Source organism: Lithobates pipiens, unplaced genomic scaffold (assembly GCF_037356315.1).
Source record: "Lithobates pipiens isolate NorthernLeopardFrog02 unplaced genomic scaffold, aLitPip1_a1.2 Scaffold_28, whole genome shotgun sequence".
NCBI lineage: Eukaryota > Metazoa > Chordata > Amphibia > Anura > Ranidae > Lithobates > Lithobates pipiens.
The window spans coordinates 88017602-88034014 of NW_027507789.1; the positions used below are offsets into that span (position 1 = coordinate 88017602).

The window sequence follows — 16413 nt, forward strand, 5'->3', positions numbered from 1 at the left end:
GTCGTCCCTAGGTGAGTATTGGGCTTACCGCGACTAACGCGTTGACTGCAAAGATTGCAGATGGCAACGCTATTGTCAGCAGCGGACACGTTAAAAAAAGCCCACACTGCGGAGCCATGTGCCGGTGTCCTGGGAGCGCCAGATGTGACCGTACATGGTCGATGACTCGCTCCTGATACATTTGCAGTCTGCTTTGTCCCTGCTGTGCAATGTAAGTCATTGCTGCTTCTCCTCCCTATCTGCTGGTCCATATCTCCCTCTGAACTCCCCTCCTCTTCCTCTCTTGTGGGCACCCACGTGACATCACTAGACACGTCATCATCAACGTCACCTTCCCCACCGCTATAAGTAGAGTAGGCAGCAACACCGGGGACCAACCTCCTCCTTGGGCTGATCTGGGTACTGGCGTCAGACTGCTGAGTAGCGCTTGTTGCTACCTCCTCTTCCTGATCCAATACCAAGAGTGGCTGCGCATCAGAAATGTCCTCTTGATATGGATCGGAAAATAATTCCAGTGACTCAAGCGGAAGGTATGTGGTGGTGGTGGTGGTGGTCGTGTTGTTGGTGGTAGTGTCTTTGGGGGTGCACATAGCAGAGAGTGAAGAAGAGGGTGCAGATCGAGAGGATGAGGAGGGTGCAGAAGAGTAAGGCTGAGCGAGCCACTCAACCAAGTCTGGTGCATCCTTTAAAGTAATTGAACGCACCTTCTGCAACTTCCCACTTTGGCTCAAGCCTGTTGCTCCTGCCCTACCCCTACCACCCCTGCGGAAGGGCCTGCCTCTTCCTCTGCATGTCATTTTTTAAATGACCCTGTGACAAAACTCTTAGTCCCTATACCGCTGAAGGACTGCTGCAGTATAGGTGAGCGGTCAGCAGTGGTGCACGTCAACCCTATCTATTGTGGACCTATAGCGGTCCTTACAGAACAGCAGACTGTACCGCACTCAAGCCTATGTACCGTAGCACCCTATACCAAGTTACCAGTCCTTATAAGAACTTTTGTGGACCAAGCAGGTTGTGTATTAGTGTTTAGCAGACTGTACGTCAGTCCCTATACCGCTGAAGGACTGCTGCAGTATAGGGCAGCGGTCAGCAGTGGTGCACGTCAACCCTATCTATTGTGGACCGATAGCGGTCCTTACAGAACAGCAGACTGTACCGCACTCAAGCCTATGTACCGTAGCACCCTATACCAAGTTACCAGTCCTTATAAGAACTTTTGTGGACCAAGCAGGTTGTGTATTAGTGTTTAGCAGACTGTACGTCAGTCCCTATACCGCTGAAGGACTGCTGCAGTATAGGGCAGCGGTCAGCAGTGGTGCACGTCAACCCTATCTATTGTGGACCGATAGCGGTCCTTACAGAACAGCAGACTGTACCGCACTCAAGCCTATGTACCGTAGCACCCTATACCAAGTTACCAGTCCTTATAAGAACTTTTGTGGAACAAGCAGGTTGTGTGTTAGTGATTAGCAGACTGTACGTCAGTCCCTATACCAATGAAGGACTGCTGCAGTATAGGGCAGCGGTCAGCAGTAGTGCACGGCAACCCTATGTATTGTGGACCGATAGCGGTCCTTACAGAACAGCAGACTGTACTGCACTCAGGCCTATGTACCGTAGCACCCTATACCAAGTTACCAGTCCTTATAAGAACTTTTGTGGACCAAGCAGGTTGTGTGTTAGTGTTTAGCAGACTGTGCGTCAGTCCCTATACCGCTGAAGGACTGCTGCAGTATAGGGCAGCGGTCAGCAGTAGTGCACGGCAACCCTATGTATTGTGGACCGATAGCGGTCCTTACAGAACAGCAGACTGTAACGCACTCAGGCCTATGTACCGTAGCACCCTATACCAAGTTACCAGTCCTTATAAGAACTTTTGTGGACCAAGCAGGTTGTGTGTTAGTGATTAGCAGACTGTACGTCAGTCCCTATACCAATGAAGGACTGCTGCAGTATAGGGCAGCGGTCAGCAGTGGTGCACGTCAACCCTATGTATTGTGGACCGATAGCGGTCCTTACAGAACAGCAGACTGTAACGCACTCAGGCCTATGTACCGTAGCACCCTATACCAAGTTACCAGTCCTTATAAGAACTTTTGTGGACCAAGCAGGTTGTGTGTTAGTGATTAGCAGACTGTACGTCAGTCCCTATACCAATGAAGGACTGCTGCAGTATAGGGCAGCGGTCAGCAGTAGTGCACGGCAACCCTATGTATTGTGGACCGATAGCGGTCCTTACAGAACAGCAGACTGTACTGCACTCAGGCCTATGTACCGTAGCACCCTATACCAAGTTACCAGTCCTTATAAAAACTTTTGTGGACCAAGCAGGTTGTGTGTTAGTGTTTAGCAGACTGTGCGTCAGTCCCTATACCGCTGAAGGACTGCTGCAGTATAGGGCAGCGGTCAGCAGTAGTGCACGGCAACCCTATGTATTGTGGACCGATAGCGGTCCTTACAGAACAGCAGACTGTAACGCACTCAGGCCTATGTACCGTAGCACCCTATACCAAGTTACCAGTCCTTATAAGAACTTTTGTGGACCAAGCAGGTTGTGTGTTAGTGATTAGCAGACTGTACGTCAGTCCCTATACCAATGAAGGACTGCTGCAGTATAGGGCAGCGGTCAGCAGTAGTGCACGGCAACCCTATGTATTGTGGACCGATAGCGGTCCTTACAGAACAGCAGACTGTACCGCACCCAAGCCTATGTACCGTAGCACCCTAGACAGACCAAGTTACCAGTCCTGATAAAGAGCTTTGTGGAACAAGTGAGTTGTGAATGATTAGCAGACTGCAGCAGAAGGGCAGCAGTCAAGTATAATATTCTTTCTATATTTGGAAGAAAGAATATTATACGTGTACAAGCCTATTACCGTACCACTGATACCAGTCCTGAAAAGAACCTTTGTGGAACTAATAGTAACAGCAAGTCTTTAAAATTATCCTCACTGCCTGACACACTGCTTCCTGCCTGTCCCTATACAAATTGGCAAAAAAGAGTAGGCTGGAACGATTAGCTGGAACAGCTCTTTTGTGGACCTGATAGTAACAGCTAATGATGATGATGATGATGATGATGAAGAAAGACTAATCTGGCTGAGCTGTCCCTAAAATAGCAGCATACAGCGCTCTGTCCCTTTATCTAAACTGACAAAAGAAACTCAGGCTGCTGACCTAACACCTATACCAGTCCTGAAAAGAACTTTTGTGTACCAAATAGCTAGCGTTTTCTCTGTCCCTACTCCACACAGGATCCTTTCCCTACAGTGACAGAAGAAAGAATGTAAAATGGCCACCGGATCGGGTGTATTTATAGGTTAGGGGGAATGTCCAAGTGTCCATGAGCTGTCATGTCTCAATTGGTTGTCCTGTAACACATGATAAACGTGTCACGAAAGGTTAAAGTTCTTGTATACATTAAACACGTAAGTCCGCCGGGGCGAACGACGGAAAAAGGCGTTCGAACCCGCGGACGGCGAAAGTCGGAAATTCGCCGCGAAACGACCGCCGGGCGAACCGTTCGGCCATCACTACTCAGGATTGCTGTTAGCTCTTTCCAATTGGAAGAGAAACCTTTCTCTTCCGGGGTCCACTTGTCCTGGACCCAGTTTGAGCCGAGGTGGGCTCCCCAGCCCCAACTGCTCGCATCCGTTGTTAGTGTTGAAGTGATAGGAAGGACCCAATGAACCCCTTTGTTTAGGTTCTCCCTGTCCTTCCACCACCAGAGGGAGCGTTTTATCTTTGAGGGGATCGATACCTCCTCCTCCAGATCTCTGCCCTTTAATTGTTCCAGCAGAAATCCCTGAAGGTCTCTCTGGTGGAACCTGGCCCATTGTACGGCTGGAATGGCTGCCGTCATAAGACCTAAGACCGACATTACTTCCCTCACCGTACATTTGGGGCTGCATTGAAGAAAAGATATTCTCTGCCACAGATTCAAAATCTTTTCTTCCGGCAGTATAATTTTCTGATCTACAGACTTGATCCAGTAACCCAGATACAGGATCTCCTGTGTTGGGGTTGTCTTGGATTTCTCCTGACTGACAATCCACCCTAATCGACTCAGGTTGAGTTGAGTCAATTCCAGATCCTGAGAAAGACGACTCTCTGAGTGTGCTGTTAGGAGCAGATCGTCTAGATAGGGGATAATTGAGACTGATTGAAGCCTCAGTGGAACTAAGGCCTCTCCGAGAACCTTGGTAAAGATTCTTGGGGAGGATGACAGACCGAAGGGGAGCGCTCTGCACTGAAAGTGGTAAACCTTTGTGTCTATCTGCACTGCCATCCGAAGGAATTTCTGGCATTCCTCCCTTATTGGAATATGCAGATAAGCATCCCTTAGATCCAGGGTCGCCATAAATATCTCTTTCTGCAGGAGATTCTTTATGGAATAAATGGACTCCATCCGGAATCTCTTGTAACGGATGGAGCGATTCAATGGTCGGAGGTTCATATTTAGCCTGAATCTCCCTGACGGCTTTTTTACCACAAAAATGTGCGAGTAAAAACCGTCTCCTTGTTCCTGAATAGGGACTGGTGTCAATACCTCTTGATCCACCATTTCCCCTATCAGTAAAGGTAAGGCCCTGGCCTTTTCTGAGTGACTTGGAAGCTTTGTCACCAGAAATTTGGAAGGAGGGCTGCTGTGGAATTCCAGCGCATGACCCCTTTTTATTATGTTTAAGACAAACTCGTTCGAGGTTGTCTCTTCCCATTGTGGAAGAAATTTGCTTAATCTTCCTCCCAAAGGAACCCTGACGTCACTGGGGTTTGGGATCCTGATTGGGGCGGCTAAACAGTATGCCCCCTTTTCCTTTCCCTTTATGTCCCGACCAATGTTTTTTGGGGGTTGAACTCTTCTCTGATTTAGAGGGTTCCTTAAAGGGACGAAATTTTTTTCTTTTTTGCGGGAAAGGTTTTCTTTTTATCCGCCGTCCTTTCTAAGGCGGAGTCTAATTCAGGCCCGAAGACTAAGTCTCCTGTAAAAGGGACGCTGCACAGGCGGGTTTTAGACGCCGTGTCTCCCCCCAAGTTTTCATCCATATTGACCTCCTAGCTGCCACTGAAAGTGCTGCTGACTTGGCCGTAAATTTTACGGAGTCCGTGGAGGCGTCAGATGAAACTGGTGGCCTTAAAAAGCATAGGGAAGGATTTCAGAAGCTCCCCCCTAGGAGTGCCTGCTTTTAAATGTTCCTGTAATTGTGATAACCAGAACTCCAGGTTTCTAGCTACACAAGAAGTGGCTAGAGCTGGTTTTAAGCCTGCCATAGAGGCATCCCAGGCCCTCTTTAAGACAATGTCTGTTCTCCTGTCCATGGGATCTTTCAGATGGCCCATATCCTCAAAGGCCAGATCAGCTTGTTTTGAGATTTTGGACAGAGGGGCGTCTAGTTTAGGATTTTTATTCCAGACCGCCTCTGGGCTCTCATCAAAAGGGAACCTTCTCTTAAGGGATTTAGGAAAGAAAACCTTTTTATCTGGTTCCGACCACTCCTTAAGGACAAGGTCAGAAAGCACCTTATGTATAGGGAAAACCCTTGCTTTCTTTTTTCCCAGAGCCTCATACATCATATCATGTCTGGATAACTGAGTTTCTTCCTCCTCAATTTCCAGCGTGTCATAGATAGCCCCCATTAGCTCATCTACTTCCTCAAGAGACAATCTATACTTTGAGGCTTTGGATGTTGCTTGCTCCTCTTCCTGATCGGAATCAGTGTCAGAGGAATCGGGGGTAAACAAATCATGGGGCTAGGCTCCCTGAACATACGGGGCTCCCCTGAGCTGGGTGTTGTAAAGCATGGTGAGGAGGAGACTGCAGTTTTACTCGTGGAGGCAGCCGCAGCTGACCCCACGTCAGTGATTAACTCTCGGAGGGACTTAAAGGTCGACGCCATTTCCTCTTTAAAGGAGCCCAAAAATTTTGCCAAAGGGGAATCTGTCTCAGATTTAAGCAGGTTTGTAATGCATTGCTTGCATAGGGCTTTGTTAGAGCCAGAGGACAACCTATTCCCACAATTAGGGCACTTTTTGCGGCCTGCCTTGTCTTCCTTTGGTATCTCTTTAACCTGAAAATAAGAAGACAAAGGATTTTTAGCGCCAGCCCCCTGTCCCTCCTTAGAATCACCACTAACTGCACACAACCTAGACTGTGAGTAACCACCACCGTGGGGCACTACAGAACCCATCCTACAAACACCACCGCTCCACCAGAGTAATAGCATGCCCGGCAGCCTACCTGGGATTGGCTGGTGCCTGTCTCCGCCGGAGTGTCCTGGGGAATAGTCTCCATAGTCCCCCTCTGGCGCTCCGGATCCCGCCGCTAGTCCGGTATTGCTGGACGCTGGTCGGGCTTTACAGGCACAGCGCTGGCTCTCCCTCTCCCCCTTGTGCCCTAGAGACCCGGAACCGGAAGTCTCGGCACACAGAGATGACGCGGTTCCGCCGGAAATGAACGCTCGGCGTCTCCGACCCCCTGCAACGAGGAGGGAAGATGGAAGGTTCCACTCACCACTCCTGGGGGAAACCGGCGTCATTCTGCCCCTGGCCACCTCGGCACTGGAAGGAGGAGGGTAACGGGTCTGCTCCGGTTCAGCTGGACGGTACCCGAGCCAAGAAAAAAAAGGTATGGACCCAAACTGCAGCCATAAACCAGGACCCGGTCCCTTAGGCTTGCAGGTTCTCAGGCAGCCCCTGAGAGGGGCCTCCAGGTTCCTGGCAACATGTTCCTCCGACGGAGGAAACACAAATGACTGACCAGGGACCTGAGGGACCGCCTTTTGAACTGTGGCAATGTGTTTCCTGTGTCGATGGGAGGAGCTCCATCTCTCAAGGGCTGTCCTGGAAGAACACTTGGGAAAACACTTTTCTAAGCGCACATGTGAATGTGCTTTGAGTAAAAAGTTTTCTACTCAACAATGTGTGGCTTCTTCTTGCAATGATTAAAAGCAGTTTTTGGAGTAAAAGTTGGTGTTTACAGTGACAATGGGGGTTATTTACTAGACATGTTGACAATGAAAATTTTTGTTTTGGAATTTAGTTTTCGTCCAAAAAATGCATTTAGTTACTCCCGAAATTTGTTTTTATTTATTCTGTTTCATTAAAAAATGCATTCATCCGAAAATCCAAAATAATTAAGGTTGAATCTGTCATTGAAGGCTTATGGTGTCTGTCGAATGTTCTAAGAAGATTCGACAGAGCAGCTAAACTGTATGACGCTGAAATCTTACATTTCCGATTGAATGATCCACCTACAAGCTATAGTAGAATTCGAATGTTCGAACTCAAACTAGTAATAATCATATGTATTAATTATTATTACTAGTCAACCAACATTATGGGCGGAGCATTTGACCATAAATGTCCACTCGCGGTGACTGCCTCGTCGAAATCTTCATGTCGAATCTTTTCTCTCTATGTCGAATAATCTTGGACTAATAGAGTTAGGTTAGGCACATTCGACCTTTTTTGCTATTGTCTCTATAATGTAAAATCTTTTCTCTCTATGTCGATCTTTTCTCTCTATGTAGAATAATCTTGGACTAATAGAGTTAAGGTTAGGCACATTCGACCTCAGTTCCGATGGACATAGATCGCTATTGTCAGCGTCATGTCGAATCTCCTATCCATATCGAACAGTTGTCGCAACGAAAACGGTTTTTGGATTCTGCACGTTCGTTATCGTTTGTTAAAACGATAATGAAAATACCGGAAATTCAGACGAAAATTAATGCACATGTCTATTATTTACTAAAGGCAAATCCCCTTTGCACTAGAAGTGCAGTTTCATGTGCACTTTTAAGTGCGCTTGGAGTGCAAAGTGGATTTTCCTTTAGTAAATAACACCCACAGTGCTTTCTAATTTGCCACAATCATGCCATTTTACCGACTCCACAAAATTAATTCTGGGTGCTGAAAATTATGAATATTTTTGTCAGTAATGCATTACATACATTAACAATAAAAAACAAGGTGTGTGTTGTAGACCCACAACGTAATAATAGTTTGCTGAAGAAGAGATTGTCGCCTCATATATCAAATAAATTACATTTTCACTATTGAAGAAAACGTCCAAAAAGAAAACCCCATTGGCGAACCTAGCAGACAGCTAAAAGAAACCCAGGCAGTAAATCAAAGAAAATTTTCTTTCAGTTCAAGTGCAAAAATGTAGGATAAAATGTTTCTTAATCCGTTTCTGGCATATCAATGGCCCTCCACCCGCAAAGTACTTGACATACTTCTGGCTTTGGGGGGGGTGGGGGGGGCAAGCCAGGACAGCCAGTTTCAAGTGCTGTCAAGGTTTCCTGTTGAAGTCCAGCCTCAAGCCCAACTGAGGACACATAGTTCATTGAATTTCTCCTTAAAGAGTTGCGTAGAATGCAGCATGCAAGGATTATCTGGTTAGGTTTATATTCCACCATGTTGATTGGCGTAAGGAATAGGCGGGACCGGCTGGCCATTACCCCAAAAGCGTTCTCCACCACTCTTCTGGCTCTGGCCAGATGGTAGTTATAAACCTTATGGTCTGGAGTGAGGGTCCTCATGGCTTCAAAACGGTCAGCTGGTCAGAACGAACTAACAGAAAGCAAAGAAAAACAAAAAGACCGGACCTTAAAATCGAGCAGACAAGAATGCACTGAAAATCAAATACGCAATAGAAATTTGAACCCACAAGCACAAACTGAAAAGCAGTAACGATCATAAAAGCAGAAGGCTGAAAAGCATGAATAGTCTGTCACCAAACTTCTACTAACACGAGATTAGTGGAAGGAGCCCAAAGGGTGGCACACTTGGTATTGAACTTACTCTTTCTAGAGCCATCGTACGTCACTGCATTCTTGACGTTCGTAAATTCCTACAACTTTGTGCGACCGTGTGTATGCAAGACAAGTTTGAGCCATCGTAAAAAAAAACATGAGATTTTGTTGTCGGAATACCTGATCGTGTGTATGCGGCATTACAGTTTCACTCTTACAAGAGACCTGATGCTGTTTTCACTCTCACAAGAGACCTGGTGCTGTTAATCATAGCAACCAAATGCCCTGTTTCCTGAAATCTGATTGGCTGCTAGGGGCAACAGTTTCACGTCTCATCCATCAAGCCAAAGAGACCTGAAGCTGTTGTCCATAGAAACCATATGCTCTGTATTTATGCTCTAAGTGCGACTAGGAACTACAGGCCTGGAACTGTTGCCTATAACAATCAGATGACCTCTATCATGGAATCTCAGCCCTATGTGTATTCCCTTGTCTCTGGGAAGCCCCCATCATCACCAAGCAGGATACATGCCCCCCCAAAGTGAATACAGAGCTATCCACACCGTGGCCTCCTATGCATATTCCAACTGGAAGAGATGTCCATCCGAGGAGAAGACGGTGATAGCTCGGTTGTAGCTCATGCTCATAGTACGATCAAACTGATCACCAAACCCGAAAGCTGCTCCTGAAAAAAACGTATACATCCGTATACTATCCACTAAGCTGACTTATGCCTCCAGCACAGCATAGAGCAAGCCTTACCGACCTTGCTACCCCACGCAAATGTCGTAACCATATCCCACCCACGGGAACCTGCGCTTCCTTGTGTCCTAGCAACCAGTTAGTTTGGGTTGCTCCTCCTCCTGCCTTTTCATCCTGATTTAAGCTGCCTCCTGCCCCCCGCTGTTCAGCGGCGGAGAAGGCTTGTCAGGCGGACTGGGTAAATGATCTCTGTAAATGATCATTGGCTTTAATGAGGGGAGAGCTTCTGATGGGTGCAGTACTTATATTCTTTTCTCTCAAAGGTGTGCAATACGGTTGAACACCACAGGATTGACTCCTTAAACACTGTAAGCACCATAAGCACCATTTATGCGATTTGCACCGTGAAAACTGTAAAATTACATACAATACATTCGTTTACAGAGATCACCAAATAGAATTACAAATGTGGAGTTACAAAGTGGTGTTCCATTATCTATACACATATATCTAAATTAACATTAAACATTTAAGAAAGCATGACTATATGTACAAACATGTTGTTTGTCTACAGCATATCTTTTAACTAACAGCATGGACTCAATTTGTGCCTAAAACATATATAATGACAATGCACCTTTACTGCATACCTTGCTCTGCTTGCCAAGGGGTGCAAACTTTAAACTTTAGAAAACTTCCATAAACTTTCCCTTCCCACAAGGTACTGCTGGCTTGTCTGTGAATGCTGAATGAATGAGAAAGCCCCTTGCAAAACTAGAGGAAGCAGGAAGTGTCTGGTGATGAAAACATTCCCCAGAGAAACAAGAGGGAGGCAATAAAGGTTCCACCTGTCATTCAGTGCTGAACAAAGATTTAAAGTAACAAGCTTCCAAGTAACACTCCCACCAAATTATGTTATGACAAATAAGACCAATGCCCTGTACACACGGTCAGACATTCCGGCTACAAAATCTTTCTGATTTTTTTCCGACTGATTTTGGCCCAAACTTGTCTTGCATACACACAGACGCACAAAGTTGTCGGAAAATCCAATCGTTCAGAACACGGTGATGTAGAACACGTACAACGGGACTATAAAGAGGGCAGCAGCCAATAGCTTTCGTATTGTAATTTGTTCTGAGCGTGCGTGGCACTTTGTTTGTCGGAATTGTCTACACACGATCCAAATTTAAACGATCAGATTTTGTTGTTGGAAAATTTTAGATCCTGTTCTCAAACTTTGTGTGTCGGAAATTCAGACGAAAAAAGTCTGATGGAGCCCACGCACGATTGGATTTTCCGACAACAAGGTCCGATCGCACATTTTCTGACGGAAAGTCCGATCGTGTGTACAGGGCATTAGAGTGAAACATTATTATTATTATTATTATTAACATAATCATGGCAACTGTAAAAACATGAGTCATACACAATGTAGCTTGTAGGTACTTCTGTGACTGGCTACTTTATTGCGTGGTGGTAGTGTATCACTAAACTGGCAACTCATTTACTTTCTATAAGAGCTACTAGCTTTTGAATAGGACATTCAATAATTTAGGGTTTTGATACATAGTCCTTCTTATCTTGCAACGTTCTGTCACCCACTAACACTTTGACTCGACGAACTAGACACTAGTCATGATGGTAGCATCTGGGTATCTTGAATTTCCTTAAAGCTTGCAGACTTCTCTTCCAGGCCTCCCACTATGGACTTAAGCTCTTAGGAAGTGCTTCATCCCAACTGATGCCCCTGTGACAAAGCTCCTGGAGAATGCACTTGCCACTCAATATGAAGGGAGCTATGAAGCTTAGAGGATCATAAAGAGAGGCTACGACTGACAGGATATGACGACAAGGGTAGATCCTTTATGTCAACACTGAAACTGAAGGTGTTGTTTTCAAATGACCACTGAATGCCAAGTACTTGCCCTTCTGATGTTGAGTCTGGGTAAAGTTTGAGAAGTTCACAAGTTGTTGCTCTTTCTGATGGAGCTACACAAGACAGGACATCCCTTTTTTTTTAGAGTTGAACTTATGCAGTCTTAAAGAGGAAGTAAACTCTCCCAATCTGATGCTTCTTTTCATTTAGTCCATTATAATAAGTAATTATCAGTAATTATCAAACTATAGCCACTGTAATCCAGCCCAAATCAGGGTTAGGCAGTGCCATCTTAAGTATTGTTTTCTGAATCCACAGTGGAGTGTATTTCCACCCTTACATTGAGCACTTCCTGTACACTTGACCAAGCCTCCTTATCAATCCAAAGTGTCTATGGCAACCCTGCTTCACTGTTCATAGCAGACTTGGTTTATTTCATAGTATTTACTTATGCTGCTTATCTAGTGTTTGCCTGTGTGAGTCCTATCAGCTTCAGCTGATAAGAGTGCAGTAATGCTTTTCCATGCTGTGCTTTACACCGCATGTGTCACATGGAGTGTAAAAGGAAGCACTGGAAGTGATTATGAAGCTTCCTGGGAGTTTAGTGTTGTGCAGTAGGAAGTCCTTATAACAGATAGATAAGACATAGAGAGTGTGCCATAAATCAGGGGAGAACTGGGCATGCTCAGTGAAGTCATGCTAAAGAACAAAAAGGATTACAACAATACTGAGCAAGTAAGGAGATATCTACAAGCACTGTTCATTAGGGATTTTTATGCTGATTTACATGGGATAAAGTTGTGGGGGAGGGAATACAACCACTTTAAGCCAGCATTTTTACATAATCCTTGTGCTTCAAGGATTAGATTTGTAGCTTCACTGATTGTTGAAACACTGGTTAGGTGTTCGTTGACATAAACATTCTTCTCAATGAAGACTGAGGCTGAAGGGTACTCTGCCTTGTGTTGTTGTGCAAGATACTTGAGGCCAAAGTTGGCACATCCTGGAGATGAACTGGCACCGGAGAGGTGAATTGCCATTCTGTATTCCTTTGGTTCTGTTTCTAACTGCCTGATCTCCCTCCAAAGGAACCTTAAGTGGGGACGAGCCGAACACCCCCAGTTTGGTTCACACTAGAAGCTGCGAACAGGCCGAAAATTTGCGCGAACTTTAGAACCCCGTTAAAAAGGCTATGGGACGCGAACATTCAAAATCAAAAGTGCTAATTTTAAAGGCTAATATGCACGTTATTGTCCTAAAAAGTGTTTGGGGACCCGGGTCCTGCCCCAGGGGACATGTATCAATGCAAAAAGAGTTTTTAAAACTGCAGTTTTTTCGGGAGCAGGGATTTTAATGATGCTTAAAGTGAAAAAAAAGTGAAATATTCCTTTAAATAACATACCAGGGAGGTGTCTATAGTATGCCTGTAAAGTGGCGCATGTTTCCCGTGCATAGAACAGTCCCTGCACAAAATGACATTTTTAAAGGAATAAAAGTCCTTTAAAACTGCTTGCGGCTTTAATGTAATGTCTGGTCCCGGGAATATGGATGAAATCAGTGAGACAAACGACATGCATACCACCCCCAGTCCATTACCAGGCCCTTTGGGTCTTGTATGGATATTAAGGGGAACCCCACACTCAAATTAAAAAAAGGAAAGGCCCTATATACTCTGAATAGCAGTACACAGGTGGTGCAAACAAGACAGGGACTGTAGGTTTGTTGTTAAGTAGAATCTGTTTGTAATTTTGAACTGGTACATTTTTAAAGTGTAGCTACAGCCAAAAAAGCTTTCTGTGCACCTCTTCCGAAAATTTCACCTCACTTTCTGTCCCAATGGCAAATGTTTTTTGAAAATTTGGGGGTTTTAGTGAAACAAGGATTGGTGATAAAGCATCAGTGGAGAGGAGACACATTTTTCCCTTATCAACTTTTACAGGTACTCTTGGTGGGCGCTGTAATGCCCTGCTGTGAACTATATATCAAGCATTGTAATTACATGCCATTGTTGAACAGTGGTAGAAAAATTGGGTCTTTGGTGGTGGTGGTGGTGCTGGTGCCACAACACTGTAAGTCCTAAAAGTTACTCTTGGTGTGCGCTGGAACGGGCCCTGCTGTGAAATATTATATCAAGAATTGTAATTACATGCACCTGTTGAACAGGAGCAGAAAAATTGGGCCTTTGGTGGTGGTGGTGGTGTTGCCACAACACTGTAAGCCCTCAGAGTTACTCTTGGTGGGCGCAGGAATGGGCCCTGCTGTGAAATATTAGATCAATAACTGTAATTACATGTTCCTGTTGAACAGGGGCAGAAATATTGGGCCTTAGGCACTGGCACTGCCACAACACTGCAACTCCTCACAAATACACTAGATGGAGTGCAGGAATGAGCCCTGCTGCAAAGTATTGCATTAAAAATTGTAATTACACACCCCTGTTAAACAGGGGCAGAAAAATTGGCCTTAGGCACTGGTGCCACAGCACTGCAACCCCTCACAGATACTGTAGTTGAGCGCAGCAACAAACCCTCCTGCAAAATATTGCATTAAAAATTTTAATTGAATGCCCTTCTTAAACAGGGGCTGAAAAATTGGACCTTAGCCGCTGGTGGTGGAACCAAAAATGTTCTTACAAGCTATCAGCATGATCATTGAGGAGGAAAAGGATAGTCACACAGCATAACAGGATTGTTACTCAGCATCAGCATAGGCAGTCTTGAAGGGATCTGACATTTAAAAAAAAAATATTTGGTTACATCAGCATCAGTCTTGGTGGGGATCTAAGGCTGGTTCATTTTTATGAAGGTCAGTCGATCAACCGAGTCAGTGGACAGGCGCACCCTGTTATTGGTTACAAAGCTTCTAGCAGCACTGAAGGTGCATTCCGAAAGAACACTGGATGCAGGACAGGCCAATAGCTCAATTGCATACTGTGCAAGCTTTGGCCAGTTATCTATCCTCAAGACCCAGTAACCCAGAGGATTTTAGGTGGGAAAGGTGTTCAAGTCTGAACCTTGCACCTAGGTATTCCTGCACCATGTAAATCAGATACTGGTGATTAGGGATGAGCTTCGTGTTCGAGTCGAACATATGTTCGACTCGAACATTGGCTGTTCGTCCGTTCGGCGAAGTCCGAACATTTTGGTCCGTTTGCGACAAATTCGTGTGGCGCTCACGGCCCACAATGCACTGCGATGGCGCAGTGCATTGCTGGCTCATGATTGGCCAAGCATGCACTGTGACCCCGCATGCTTGGCCAATCGCAGCGCCAGCAGCGAGGAGAGCCATGATTGGCCACAGGCAGGATGCCTGTGGCCAATCATAGCTCAGGCTGTGTAGTGCACGCCCCACACTATATAAGGCCGCCAACGCGGCGGCCTTGTGTAGTGTGTTGGCGTCTGAAGCAGTGGGTGTTCTGTGTACCTTCAACACAGTACACACCGATCGTTTTCGGCCGATTTTCGATCTTGTTGTTGTGTAGTGGTTATTGTCTGCATGCCCTGACCGCAGTATACACCGCTATATTCACCTCACCTATATAGCTAGTGATCTATCTTTTATAATAGAGCTTGCAGTCAGTAGTGTTAGGAGATAGTGCGTGCTGTCTGCGTGATCTCTACCCAGTACATACCGCTATATCCACCTACATAGCTCTTCTCTATTTGAGACCACTTGCCATCTGCAGGAGTTATTGGAAGTTGTGTGTGCCTCCAGCACAGCACAGTATACATCTGTATATACCCTTTTATCTCTGGTGTTCTATAATAAAGGCATCTGCAGGAGTTAGTGGGTGTTCTGTGTACCTTCAATACAGTACACACCGATCGTTTTCGGACGATTTTCGATCTTGCTGTTGTGTAGTGGTTGTTGTCTGCGTGCCCTGACCGCAGTATACACCGCTATATTCACCTCACCTATATAGCTAGTGATCTATCTTTTATAATAGAGCTTGCAGTCAGTAGTGTTAGGAGATAGTGCGTGCTGTCTGCGTGCTCTGTACCCAGTACATACCGCTATATCCACCTACATAGCTCTTCTCTTTTTGAGACCACTTGCCATCTGCAGGAGTTATTGGAAGTTGTGTGTGCCTCCAGCACAGCACAGTATACATCTGTATATACCCCTTTATCTCTGGTGTTCTATAATAAAGGCATCTGCAGGAGTTAGTGGGTGTTGTGTGTCTCTAGCACAATATACACTACCCAACTGCTTTTTTACCCAACTCCCTTCAGGCCATTACCATGTCTGGAAGGCCAGCAAGGAGAGGCAGACAGGCGCGAGCCGATAAAAGAGGGCAAGCAGGCTCTGTGTCTAGAGACAACAGTGCTGGTCGTGGATGCGGTGCATTGTCATCAGCACGTGGCCATGGGACACGCTTGTCCTTCTTTTCGGCAGCTGGACATGTTGAACCGCAAAATGCCAACGACTTGGTAGAGTGGATGACCAAGTCCTCTTCATCCTCCTCATCCTCTCTCACCCAGTCTCAGGGTACTAGCAAAGCAGCTGCCAACGCATCGTCTTCCCTCCTCTCAATGTCATCATCAGTGACTCCTTCCCTAGACCAACTACGTCCTCCTGAGGAGTCTCCTGAACTCTTTGAGCACAGTGTTGGGTACATGCTCCAGGAGGATGCCCAGTGTTTTGTGGGCTCTGATGATGACACTCAGCTAGAGGAAGGCAGTAGCGTGAGCGCAGAGAGAGGGGATGCTCAAGAAGGACAGCAATCTGGCAGTCATGTTCCACAAGCTGCAGCATACTGCCAGGTTTGCTACAGCGATGAAGAGGGAGGGGATGATGAGGGCACTGACACCACGTGGGTGCCTGGAAGGAGAGAGGAGGAGGCACATGTCCAACGAGGCAGGATGCTCTCCGGGGGCCAGCTTAGGGGCAGCACACCAACTGAATCACACCGCAGAGCTCCGCCTGTGCAGAGCGCTGCCTCTGCGCGTTATTCTAAAAGTTCTTTGGTGTGGGCCTTTTTTGAGACGAGTGCATCAGATCGCACCGCTGCTATTTGCAACATATGTCTCAAGAGTATCTCACGTGGTCAAAACATCAGCCGCTTGGGCACCA

General features: G+C 46.0%; 1 protein-coding gene and 1 long non-coding RNA gene across 2 annotated transcripts in view; one reads left to right on the plus strand and one right to left on the minus strand.

Moving 5' to 3' along the window:
• HSD17B1 (hydroxysteroid 17-beta dehydrogenase 1) overlaps window positions 1-16413 on the plus strand; it is a 485223-nt gene that overhangs the window by 60232 nt on the left and 408578 nt on the right. The window lies entirely within an intron of this gene.
• LOC143935524 (uncharacterized) lies at window positions 7906-10243 on the minus strand. Its single transcript, XR_013263548.1, has 2 exons — window positions 10112-10243; window positions 7906-8577 (listed from the first exon to the last, which is right to left on the minus strand). It is a non-coding gene; the product is annotated as an uncharacterized LOC143935524 (long non-coding RNA).